This window comes from Protopterus annectens, chromosome 4.part0 (genome assembly GCF_019279795.1).
Source record: "Protopterus annectens isolate FY-2018-M chromosome 4.part0, PAN1.0, whole genome shotgun sequence".
Classification (NCBI taxonomy): domain Eukaryota; kingdom Metazoa; phylum Chordata; order Ceratodontiformes; family Protopteridae; genus Protopterus; species Protopterus annectens.
Window position 1 is genome coordinate 1,953,681,103 of NC_056733.1, and position 10,133 is coordinate 1,953,691,235.

Below are 10,133 nucleotides of genomic sequence, written 5' to 3' on the forward strand. Positions count from 1 at the left end.
GTTTGTGCTTTTTAAAACAAGTGCTGGGCCTGGCAACAGCACAGAAGTATATATCCAAATTATAATAATGGAGACCTGTGAAAACAAAATGCAACTACTGTCAAATAGTTAAACTGCCTGCAGAACAAAAAACGTATAACCCAACAAGCACTGCTAAAGGAGCTGAAGATTTCAATTAGCAAAGTGGACAGTGTTACCAACGTCCATTAATTTTAAGCAACACCACTACCAATCTTAAAAAATGGGTAGTACTTCAGTTTACATTAAAGATCCACTGACCTCATGTCCACAAAAATTGTCAGCCAAAAATACCACTCATACTTAAAAAAATTACATTTTCCACAGTTACAGGGATTCAATCCAGCATCTGTACACACAAATTACACCTAGAAGGCATTGAATTAAAGAGCTTCTGCTTAAAACTGTGACAAAGCTTCTCTACACATAAGCGATTCTCCAGTGTAAGCTAATCATAAACTGTGAGAATTCTGTCAAGCACAGTAGTGTAAACCAGTTTTTATATGGAGGCAAAGAAACTGCTGGGCACATATACAATTATGAGCCAAGCTCTTTTATCAGCAAATGCAGAAGCTTTCTGTTTTTCTTTAAGTAGGGTACTAGCATGAGCAGACAGAGAAAACAGAGTAAGAATAGTTTGTGTGATTGTCCAAGCATCCCCACAGGGATACTGAAAGAATGATATCCAGTATCAATAAGATATTTTCTGATTAACCGCAACCTGACAAAAGTCATTCAAAGGGACTAGATAAGGCAAACGAAGGTCATATCCTGAAAACTGTTACAGAAAGCTGAACAGGTGGTGCATTTACTTTTGGGGGGGGGGGGGTCCGTTGCTCTTCAGTGGTCTAACAGATTCCAAAACTAGCGAAATTCCACTTAGCTATACTGAATTATGGCCCATTACTCCATTTTCAGTTTGATCTTTCTAAATGTGAGCTAAGAATCTTATTCTAATCTCCACTTAAAAACAAAGATCAACTAAAAGTCTGTCTTTAGAGTCTTTGTTGCCTTATGTGATAATGATGTCACCTGCTCCTTTAAATTTAATTTTCTCATACATCTTTTTCAAAACAAATACCTTAAGTGACAAGAAATGAAAAGAATTTTGGATGACATATTCCGTGTGAAGTTTCTACCTAATTATCTAATGTATTGTTTTGTCTGCTGCAACATCACTGGCAACAAAGGCATGTATGCCCAGAACTGTTAACAATGCCAGCAGGTTCAGTAGTTAAAGACACTTGCTGTTGATCAAAAAAGCAGAGGGTGTGGTTGCACATGAACAAACAGATCAATGGAAACATTCTGATTAATGAAAGTCCCTTAACTATGAACACAATAACTAAATATCCTCACTCCCTCCATGCAGAAGGTTGGCAAGGTTGATGTATCTTCCGAGAAGTGACATTTCCACAATTGCAGTGATCACAGAATGTAACACTTCTCTATAAATAAGTGATTCTCCAATGTAAGCTAATCATTTCAGGTTAACTGGTGTCATGCAGATTCATAATGTGATGTTGCAGAGGAGGAATGCGGGAAAACATTCACAGTTTTCACACACTTTACCTGGCTTGCAGCTAAAATATGGCCACAGAGGAAAAGCCTACTTGATAATACATAGTCCCGGTTTGAATAAAGTACAGTGCACCCATTATAGCCGTGGCGGAAAAGCCCAATACAGAACTGCTTGCTTGAAAATAAATGCTCTCGGCTTGAGTGCAGTGCATCCATTATGGTCGTGAAAGAACCACTAATTCTTGTATTTGAAATTGCATGCACCCTACTTATAGTAGAGCCCTCAGTCAATTTTGACAGGCTATTCACAGAGCTGACGTCATCGTGCATGCCTCTGCACATGATGATTTCAGCCAGAAAAAAAATGAAAAAAAAAAAAAAGCCGAGAAATTTGGAAATTAAGGGGTGCCACTCGGGAATCATGGCACCCCATTTTTGGAACCTCAAAACTGGTAAAAAACGAGATTCGCAGTATGGTTGAGAGGTATGGTGATGTTCCACAAGGCCATCTACTGTGTGATGCAGGTTATGCACCTAAACCATGGCTCAGGCCACCTATAAGAAATACACACACACCCACAGAAGAAAGTTGCAATGATGCCCACACTCAAACTAGAAACATCTCAGAGCATATATCTAGTATGCTGAAGTCACGTTCCAGCTGTCTAGACACATCAGGAGGTGCCCTGCAGTATGACCCAGGTACTTGTGCAAAAATTCTCAAAGTCAGCGCCATACTGCACAATATCATCTTGAAGAAACAGCTGCAACAGGGACAGCAAGAGCCAGAACCACACATTCCTGTACCACAGGCAGGGCCAGCACCTCCAGCATATACAGATGAGAATTCTGCAGGAGAACCTTCAGATGCAGATGTAGCTAGCAGACATAGGCATGCACAATATGTCCTTGCCCTGGCTAAGAGGCAAAAGGTAGCACACATTCACCACTTAAGACTCAAAACCTAGGACACACACTCAGCAGCTAAGAGGCAAATGATAGCAGACACACTCACTCACCAGTGAAGGAATACACATAACTGAACCACATACAAATATTAAAATTGATGTCATTCAATGTCCACAAACTTTACTTACCATTGTAACATCTGTGTATGGTTAACATCAGACAGAGACAGTCCCAAAGCACATGACTCATAACTGCAGTAATGCCAAGGTAAATGCAGAACCTGCATTATAAGAACAACTGTGCAAGAAGATAAATTATATGCTGCTGCTGTTAATGCACTCAATCAGAACTTGTGTGAGGTGTCATTAATGGCATTTTTGGCTTATAGGAATGATACTTGCAATATACAGGTATGCATTGTACACAGTGACTACCATCAAGCTGGTCACTTACCCACTGTACACAAAATAGTCAGCAGGACAATTATATCAACAGTTTTACAAGTAGAGCAATAAGCAAGAATGCAGCATCACTGGTTTGAATGCATGGCTTGAAATACTAACTGCAAATATGCCTTCTAAAATGAGTATTTAGAAAAACATCCAAAATCCTGTTATGTAATAAATGTGCATATAATCAACACAGTAAGAAAGACTCTTAGCTATTCACTCTGTGCATCAGACATATGTGCAACCCTAAGTCAAACCCAAATAAACAAAGGGCATGGCACAGTCATCATCATTTGCATAGGATGGATTGAAGGGGGGGCAGTAGGCCAAGGCTGACAATGTAGAGAGTGTGTGTGAAGAAGAAACACAGACCATTTGGTAAGGCAGGAAATGTCTTAGAGTTTCTAACAGGAGATATAACATTAAGGTTTTCTTAACTTGCATGTGCATTGGGCAGTGTGGTCAGTTTTGTAAAATATGTGCTAACACTACATCCTGCCATGTTGGACAGGTGTGAGCCACGCATGGTAGAGTTATCAGTTCAGTGTTGTCGCTCCTAACCACGTGAGCTGCCTCTGTCAGGATTTGAACTGTCATTTCCATGTCCCTAGTTCAAAGTGGGGGATGTTGCCTGAATGTCTATTGAACAAGCGTTCTTTGTGATATGTCCAAGACCATGACCCTGTTGCCTACCACGTCTGGGTGTGGACACTTCAGCCGCTGATGGAGCAGTCAAAGTAGTATCACAGTGTTTTATTCATATCTTTATCAGGTTTTGTCTGTCCTACATATTCCTAATCCCAAGAACCATCAGTTAATGATACACAGCATAGCAGATGAAAACTGAGGATATACCATAAAAATGTGCATTAATCACCCACAATACCACCCTTTCATATGTGTCTGTATATCTGTCTCTGAATTTATCTCTTCTCTCTCACCAGTTTTTATAGCTGGCTATTCATTTTTCTTAAGGATATAATTGTCATCTTATAGCATTTTCATACTGCAGTCACTTTGCTGAAGAATAATATCATCTTTCATCAGCTGACTAGGTTATGACTGTTTGTACAAAGGTGTAACTTTGTGATATGTGCAGTAATGTTGTCCTAATCCAGCATTAGGTGAAACTCTTTGGCCTGTTTTTATGTGTCTTTGCTGTGAATGTGTTGCCTAGATACCTGTCTAACCCCCTTCTCTTTTATCAGTTGTAGTCCTCAGCATTTGAATAAGCTCTGGCAACAAGCAATTGTGGTATGTGATGCTAAACAATGTGGTGAGTTTTTAACTTACACTGCATTGTACACTCAATTAACTTATGATTTCCCTTGAAGCATGTCTCATATGTAGTAGATATAAAAGATTATTTCAGTGGCCATTACTGACACAGTTTAGCCAGGCAACATATTTGTGATAGTCATATGTATTCTTAAAGCCATGATAAAAATTCATTATAATAATCACATTCTGACACTCTTTGTAAAATGATCTGCTTACTGGAGTCAAACCCTGCTTCAGCTCTGATTTTTCATTTAGTTCAATGAGCTTGCACCTTGTGGCACAGAGAAAGTTAGTTTGACTGGTGGATTTTGATCACTAAGTTCTGTCCAGAGGGGTATTGGCCATGCATCACCACTAAACATGTTTGCACTATAGAAGGCTAACCAAATTAAAATTTTTCACTTTTTCCTTGGGCAGAGACCTCTGTTTGCTCACTAACATCATGCAAACAGGGAAGGCAAGCACAATACTTCATTTCTAAACTGATCTTTTGCCGTAACATGGAAAGGTATAATACGACATGCAAAACACATGCATGCAACATGTTCAGATAAAACAGATCTATTGTAAATGTAATCAGAATCACAAGATTTCCTCTCCGATTTTTATTTGTGCAAAGATTGCCAGGGTCCAGGGAGTATCACTGAAGACAGCTAAACACTGGTACTTCACAGTCTGAGTTCAACAAATCAAAGTATAATCACACTTGTTCTACCACTTTGCCAACATCTGAGCAAATATATTTCTCAGCATCGCACTGTATGAAGACATTTTGAACAGAAAGAAGTATTGTTACTTCTTTATATTACTTCATTATATGAAAAATGCTTAATGTACTCAAGGAAATGCAGGGAATTCTATAGTTAACTGGCAACTTAATTCTGGACAGCTGGGTCTGCACTGCAGTACTGAGCACATACAGCACACATACTTCATCATTACTTATCCTTCCTGCAGTAGAACATTAATTATTTCTTGCTGTTGACAGTCCAAATTGCCCATGCATAAGCAAATACCACTGCTAATATCAGTACCAATCATTAAGGTTTACATACCATCATCATAACCTGATGATCCATGAAAGTTTCATTGTCCATCATGTGTTTCATAAGTTTGTCTGTGTCTCATGCACACAGCACAGGTACATGTCACTCACAGTTCTGTGATATACATTAATGACAGTCTTAATATCACCCACAGCTTCTTCTTAAATAAATTCCAGTACTCTTATCGAACCTCATCAGCAATTGCTGATCACAGCTTGAGCTTGGGTTAGTTACCCCCTTAACCCTGCCTAGTTATTAGTTATTTACAACAAAATAGCCCATTTTACAGCCAACCTTCCCCACCAAACCCACCATCATATTGCTCTACATAAATTAAATTGGCTTGCGCTACCTAACCTTCTTCATCTCTACAAACTTAAATTCACACACAATATCATCTTCCATCCTGACAGTTGTCCTTCCCTCAAGGAACTTGTTCCCTATTCATGCCCATGAAGTCTAAGATCTGCAGACAGAAAGGTTCTCACAGTAAACAAGGCTAACAACACTCACGGTAAAGCCCTATTCTCAAATGAAATAGCCAATTATGGAACTCTCTACCCCACACCCTCCAAAACACACCTGAATCTATCAGTTTCAAACAACTACTATTGGAACATTTATCCAAGAACTGGCATTGCTTCTGTGCCAAACCTGACCAACAAGATATCTATAACTCTCTCAACACACTCTCCAATCCTTACCTTATTTTTTTCTTTCTCGTCTATGTTTATTACTACTCAAAAAATATATATAAAGGAAATCTCATTTGTTCATAACTATTATTTAATATGTACAGACTACTAACTTTATTTTTTTACACAGTAATTTTCACTGAAATGCTTGTGCTTTTTTTTTCAACCTGTATCTACCGGAAAACTATATTGAATACTACTTTGTATAGACTAACTAGATGCGTATTCTGCATCTTACTGTATAGATACAATTGTACTATTTAATTATTGTATATTGCTTATATTTCTGTGACGTTTTCTCTCTTCGGGCCTCCGTTGAAAAAGGGCTTCTGGCCCAGTCAGTCTTTCCCGGTAAACAAATATAAATAAATAAATATTATATGTCTGGCTTAAGTAAAGTGAAGGATTGCAAGAACATGGCCTTATTTTTATAATTATATGTACCTTTATTAAATGTAAACTGTGTTTGGTACGTAAGGCCTTTAGAGATGAATCCTTCATAAAAATGTTTAGACTGGAATTTTTCTAAAATGAAATTTAAGTATAATGACATAAAATTAACTCTTGCATTTTATGCAATTAGAAAGAATTGTGATTTTAGGGCGGCCATGGTGGTGCAGTGGTTAGCATTGCCGCCTCACAGCAAAAGGTTCTCCAGTTCGATCCTCGGCTGGGGTGCCTTCTGTGCGGAGTCTGCATGTCCTCCCTGTGATCGCGTGGGTTTCCTCCGGGTGCTCCGGTTTCCTCCCACATCCCAAAGACAGGTGGATTGGACACTCTAAATTGGCCCTAGGTGTGCGTGTGAGTGTGCCTTCTGTGGAAGGTTGGGTGCCGGGCTGGCAACTCGACACTGTAAAACTCCACTGCCATTCAATGTGCGGACAAGGTGATCCGCTGTGGCGACCCCTAACTGGGAAAAGCCAAAAGAAGAAGAAAGAGTTGTGATTTTATAACACAGATACTTTTTATGCTATAGTAATTGGTTTAATATCATTTAATTGAGAGAAAAATGTGCATTGATACTGAATCGCTGTGCATGGTGTTTTTTCTTTTTTCTTTTTTCAACTGGTTGTGTGGCCGTGGAGTTAGTATATATAATTAAGGGGGGTATAAGGGTGCAGGGGGGATTGCCTCCCTACCAAAAACACTAGTTTGTGTTGTATTTTCTTATGTTGAATATTTTCAATTATTTGGCTGGAGTGGGGGTGGGGTAAAACTGGAGCTGAATTTGTCAGCTAGATTTGCCATGTTCCACTTCTATGAATTTGGTTCTATTTATCAACAGTTAGTCACACTGCTACCTTTGAGGATTTGGACATTGAAGTCCTTACAGTTTTCTTGACCTAGAATGCTATCTTTGCCTCAAAATTTGCTTTGTTGGACTTAATTACTTCTGTTATTTTTATTTATTTGTTGACCAGGCAGGTGCAACTTGGACAGAGCCTATTTTCAGCAGAGGACTGGGGAGAAGCTCTCCAGACACACGTCTTTGGAATGTGGGAGGAAACTGGAGTACCCAGAGAAAACCCACATGAACAACAGCATTGACCACTGTGCCACTGTGCCACCTCTTACTTCTCTGTTCAGTTGGACATGAGGTTTTTTTCATTTTTGGTGTTACACTTCCCAGTTTTAGCTATGACTTTTTTTTTTCTATTGATATACAACCTGTTTAATTTTGGATTCCATCAGGCTGGTTTGTTTTCTGAGTTAAATTTGAGCTTACTTCTATTAGTCACACCTGCATCTATGCAGTCACAGACATGGTTGTACAGAGTTTCTGTGAATAATTCCCCATTTGCTGCTGTGTTATCTCAGTTTGGATGGTCCTGAAATTTTAGCAAGTTATCACACAATAAACGGTAGTTTGCCTTAAAGTCGTTTCTTACTGTTACAGAGTTTGCTGGGGTTACAGAACTGATCCTTATTTTGAAGGAGCCTGCTTTGTTGTCTGACCTTACCAAAATGACACAACACTTGGGGGTGCAGGGTTGTCCAATATTTGTGAGTAGCAGGTCAAATATATTTGTACCTCTAGTAGGAGTATGCACTAAATGCTTCAGGGTATTTATGTTTACAAAGTCTAGGAATCCCTGCACCTGCAAATTTGGGGTCATGGGATCAAGTTTAAAGAAGGATAGTTAAAGTTACCCCAATCCTTTGGTATTCGGTTGAATGGTGAGTGTGTCCAACAGGTCTAAGTATGAGCTATGGGTTTCAGGGAACATAGAGGGTGATGTATAACTTGACTGCATGCGTAGCTTGGCAGATCCTGGCAAATGATAGGCAACTAACCATTATGTTATCCTAATTCAGCTTGGTGAGTAGGGCATCAATATATCATAGAAAAGAGTCCCCTATGATGAGCGGCCTGGGTATTGTATTTGCTTGCTTTATGGGCTTAGTAGTTGAGGCTCAGCTTGGTGTGTCTGTATGTGCAGTGTTAGATGTTGTGTCTGTTGAGTGCTTTTGGGTTTGCTGAGTATAACTTTTGCAGGAAGAACATTTGGGAGGTCTATGGGGTCTGTGAAGATTTCATTTAAGTGCCTCAGCATAAGCAGGTCTATCTGAGGAGTGCATGTCATGTACAGTAGGTGGGTGCAGTGTGTAAGTTTCTGACAACCTGATTATTATTATTATGAGTGTTTGTATGCGAGAGTTTTGCTTCACAAGGCATTGTATATATACATCTCTTGCAGACTGTATTTGTTTCTTCAAGGATTAAATGGTTGCCAAAGAACATTAGACAATTGTTACATTGATTCAGTATACCTATGTCTATCAAACTAGCTGTGGAGAAATTGGCAAAGTGCATATCCAAGATGTCAGATACTTTACTGGGTGAGCTACAAGGGTGCAGTGCACAAAGGATTAAAACTGAACTGACTTAGGGTGCTTTTATAGTTAGTGACTGGACTAAGTTATATCATACTAAATTCAAGGGGCAATACCCCTCAATATGCAAACTACTTTTCTATAAGCAAGGTATCTGCTTTACACTTTGGGACAGTTTCAGAGGTGGTTTTATAGGGAAAATTTGTTTTCTAGGTGTCTGCATCTATAAAGGACACTGCTAACCACCGCTTTACAATGGACAGTGACATGCAAACATGCCAGATTTATATAGGCACATAAAAGAAAGGAAGCTGGCTTCTAATTCCCCTGGCCAATAAAATGACTTCACTTTCAGCTTCCTTACACATTTCTCAACTCGATAGACCAGGCAACCACCTACTGCAATTAGCTGGACTATACTTCTTAATCCTCTTAATGTAAGAGCAAAAACAAATGTGCTTAAGAGTGTGATGCTGTCACAAAACAACTTAAACAAAATACCTCAATAATGCAGTTTCAGGTATCAGAGACCTTTAAAATGATTTAAAGTGCAAAATCAGCAAATAAAGAAGAACTAAAGCAGTAGCATTCTAAAACCATTAATTGAAGTGCAGCATAATAAAATACATCTCTTATCTGCAAAGGATACAGCAGGATGAATTCAGGACCCTCTCAGAGTGAGGTGAGGAAATCAAGCATATGTGAGCTGTGGGAAAATGAGCAAGATACAATCTGTTGCAAAGGAGGTGTACTTGAGATATACATATCTATCTATCTATCTATCTATCTATCTATCTATCTATCTATCTATCTATCTATCTATCTATCTATCTATCTATCTATCTATCAATCTATCCATCTATCTATCTATGTATGCATATATACAGGTGTGTGTGTGTGTGTGTGTGTGTGTGTGTGTGTGTGTGTGTGTGTGTGTGTGTGTGTGTGTGTGCATGTGCGTGCGTGTGCATGTGTGTGAGTAATTAGGCACATAAGGAAAACCTCCCCACCTCTAAAAAAAAAAAGCCAGCAGCAATATGTGTCCTGCTATAACACTACAGGATGGTTTTCATTCATCTACCCAATCAAACAACGGGACTACAAAATGTAAAGGAACTACTTGTCATTGCTCCGATATTGTTATTACACAAACCTTTACACTGCCAATATTTCCACAAATACTACCCATATGGATACTTGGGGTGGTCAAAGTGATGTCACATCTCAAAAAGTACAGTATCCCCTATAGCTGGATTATGAATTTCATCTTTGTCTGTGATTTCACAAAGATAACATCAGTTAAAGCCCAGGGTTGAGTCCAAAGCTGGTCAGATATGGATACCAAAATCATCTTCCACCTGCAATTATTGGCTCCAAAA